Below are 3,746 nucleotides of genomic sequence, written 5' to 3' on the forward strand. Positions count from 1 at the left end.
GGAAGCTTTAGGGATCATCTTCCCTGGGGCCTTTTTCACCTGTTTATTCACTTGCCGCGTGAGCCCAGGCTCCCAGGTTTCCCTTCATGTCCTAAAACCTCATCCAGGAGGGCCCAGTACCTACCCCAGCTGACATCATCCCCTCCCGCCCCCTCCACCCCCACCCCCTTTTCTGTGTGCTCCCCAGACTCAGAGTGGGCCAGCCTTGGCAGCCTTCTGCATCCACCACGTCTTCCCAAACATTCTCCGCTTTCTCGCCCTGAGGATCCATTCTCCCAGAGCTTCTCAAACAGAGGCTCCCTCCTCTTCCACAACCTTCCGATCAGTGGGTCCCAAATAGGTAGGTGGGCAGATTAGGTGGTGATGGTGGGATACATTCTCTTCCGATGGCTTCTATTTTCTCAGCAGGTGAAAGTCAAGAGGGGAATGTATTGGTGGTTTGAGGGGAGGAAAAGGTAAGGAGAAGTGTGGATCTTTCCCCCGCAAACACACACACACGAGTTTTGCCCTATCTCAGGAAATCTTCAGAAACCTGATGTTCAAGGGGGTCTGAGAATCAAGATTAAGAATCCCTACCTAGAGGAAAAAGACCAGCCAGATCTTGTTCACAGAGCAAAGTTAGAGCAAAAATAAGTTTAAAAACAAGCATAAACAGAGATGTAGGTATCATATTATTGAACTCAAATCAGTAAAAATGAATGCTTAACTCCTTTAGGAAAGATGAAGACCTTAATTGGGTTAAAAAAACAAAATCCATCTCTCTTCCTACTATCCTCCCTACCCTGAAACAAAAACAAAATACCCTAGAGTTTGTTTAAAAATAAGCAAAGGAGCAAAACTAGCAAGCAAATATAAAATAAAATAAAATAAGCCAAGGGTAGAAGTTTTAGCCTCAAAGTCCAATTCAAGCAACAACAACAAAATTTCAGTTGAGCTGAAAGAGGTCATTCTATGTTGGCAAAAGTCACAGTTCTTAATATATCTTCTGAATTCTATTTTTTCCTCCAAATAATCTTCTGCTCCTAGAGAGACAAGAAAAATAATTTTAAAGTCTTCATATTATGTAGAATACCTTCAAGATTTTTAAAAATCTACAATGTACAATTAAAGTATATCTTTAACTTAAAGTAAAGTTTGTGTACATTTTAAGTATTAAAAATTAAAATATACAGAGCACACCCTATTAGAATACAATACAAAACTGATAGACTGATTTTTGAATTGGATATTTTTAACATCCCATTCTTGGTCCTTGTCTGATGAAGTTCATTAAAAGTCAATAGAGTATGAGAACAATAAACTAAAGCTGAATCAACAGCTATAAAGCTTGCACCTTAAACACAGAATTCAGCACTAAAGTTTGAGACAAAATGCATGTGTTTTTAAAACATAGAAAAAGTGTTGAAAAATATACAACAAATGTTAATAGTTATCTTTGAGTAATGTGATTACTGAAGGAAGCATTTTCCTTCTATTATTTTTTTGTATTTGTAGAGTATTTTTACAACTTTTAGGTCACTTTTACAATAAAACAAAAATTAAGTGAAAAAAAAACAAACCAGGATATTCCATAATATCACTCTTCTCAATTCAAGAGCTGTCAGTATAAACATTTTTTTTTTTCAGCACCAGGAATCATGCGAAAGTTGTGTGGAAATTTTTGCCAACACACCTGCAGTGGAGGGCTTAAGATGTTTTCCAGTTTATTTTTCTCTTTGTGGCATATCCAGTTGTATTTGGAAAACTGTTCCTTTTCGTCTGATGCAGAAATTATTAAAAGATGCCAATTTCATGGGACTGCTCTCTCTTTCTAGATCCAGGGCAGAGTTTTTCAAAACTGTACATAGCCATCTGAAAGAAGAATGCTGTTTTTGAATCATTGGGCACTTTGCAGGTGGATGCTGGGTTCCAAGCCTAGGGAAAATTCTCGTGGGTGAAGGAGTTCTGCAGGATATCATATGGCATAACCAATAGTGTAAGAAAATTCCAGAGACAGAGGAAAGGGTAAGTACGGGAGAGCACTGAGAATTCTCCTCCTCACACTTGGTTCCTTTGTGGCTAGTCTTTATCAGAAGAAAAGAACAGGTGCAGAGGGAGTGTCCCCTCAGAATATGCTGGTTTTATTCCACATCTTTTCAACCAGCACCATTGAAAGGAACTGGCTGCAGGGTGAATTCAAAAGCAGAAAGAAAATAACATGATAGAATATTTTCTCAAAAGATTTAAGAACAAAGATTCTTGATTCCCACTCCTCCCTAGCAGGAACCATGAGTTACAGGTGGACATTCAGAAAGTAGTTAACTTCTTAATTCAAGTGAATTTTTACCAAGTTGATCACAAAAATGTAGGAATATTAGCTACTTGTCTACAACTGATTTCAGCTTAAAAATACAAGGAAAATTACCTGTTTATTCAAAACCTAGAGTTTTAGTGCCTCTACTACATTGCCATTTCACAGGCAACTGTATATTCAGATGTGTTCTGGAAAGTGTGGAGAATCTGATGAATGAAACTACCATGCGTAGTTTACATGGTAGCAACAGTAATAGATGGATTAGAGGGGGAGTGTATGTCTCAATCAACCCCTTCCATATTCATGAAACACTTATTTCAGCATCATCATGCAACCTGAATTGTGAAAGAAATTACCTAAGAAAACCATCTGGCTGACTTATGGCAATGAGTCAGGCAAATAGTTAATTCCATGGCTCCTGACCTTCTCAAACACAAGAACATTTTTTTTTTTAACTTCAAAACTTCCTCAACATAACTGTAGTTGTAATTTTAATGCAAGTTCTTTGAAAAGTAATACATCAAGAGTAAAAATCAGAGTTCAACAGTAATTTGAAATTCAGTAAAACACGTCTATAGCTATTCTAAATAGAAATACATTTATCCAATATATAGTAATTGGGGATCTTCAGACAGTGCTTTTAGCTAGTGTGGATTCATAGACCTCTGGAAGTACTGTAGAAATCAGGGGCCTCAGAGAAACTCTGGGCTAAATCCTTGTGGTAGTTATTAGTGCTACTTCCCCAAAATGTCTGATTCTCTTCCTCAGTATAGATACAGGATAGAATTGCACTTTTTGACCTTTGAAGTCTCATGACTTGCCTTGGCCAATCAAATGTGAGGGGAAGTGACGTGTGTAATTTCCTGGCAGAAGCCTTTAAGAGACAGTGGCTTCCCCGCCCCTTTTCCTCTGACGCTGACTGGCAAAACCCAGTATGGCTGAGGGTCCATCAACCAGTCTTTGACCCAGAATGACACACAGGAAAGGCCCCAACCATTCGTACTAAGGGAACGATGGGACATTCGCCAGAAATAAACCTGTTCTTATTTTTTTTTGTAAGTCATTGAGATGTTAGAGCTGTTTGTTACTGCAGCAAAACCTGGCTTATCCCGACTTGCCCGGTTCTTTGAGATGGAGACTTACTTGTTCTTTATAGGCAGATCTTCTAGTCCAGTGTGCCGATCACTTTATTCCAAAGTATGTATTGCCCAGTTAGGCTAAGATCTTCCTTGCAACCTTCTACAAACTCAGAGACAATTCTCAAATATATTTCCAGCTACTGAACTGCCATCTCCTATGGTTCAGGATTTTTTTTTTTTCTCTCTCTTTACATATCATTTATTTTAGCCAGGCAGGCTTTGGTGAAGTAATTTTTCTAAGGAACAGAAAGAATATGGAAAAGAAATGATTAACAACAAAAAATAAAACATGCTAGGCCAAATATGGAGGCCAA

At 38.3% G+C, this 3,746-nt stretch overlaps 1 long non-coding RNA gene across 1 annotated transcript; it reads right to left on the reverse strand.

Moving 5' to 3' along the window:
* Window positions 1–654: 654 nt before the first annotated feature.
* Window positions 655–3,299, reverse strand: LOC132343999 (uncharacterized). The gene is made up of 3 exons (XR_009493063.1): window positions 2,405–3,299; window positions 1,673–1,851; window positions 655–1,022 (listed from the first exon to the last, which is right to left on the reverse strand). It is a non-coding gene; the product is annotated as an uncharacterized lncRNA (long non-coding RNA).
* Between the last annotated feature and the right edge of the window lie 447 nt (window positions 3,300–3,746).

This window comes from Bos taurus, chromosome 26, assembly GCF_002263795.3.
Source record: "Bos taurus isolate L1 Dominette 01449 registration number 42190680 breed Hereford chromosome 26, ARS-UCD2.0, whole genome shotgun sequence".
NCBI lineage: Eukaryota > Metazoa > Chordata > Mammalia > Artiodactyla > Bovidae > Bos > Bos taurus.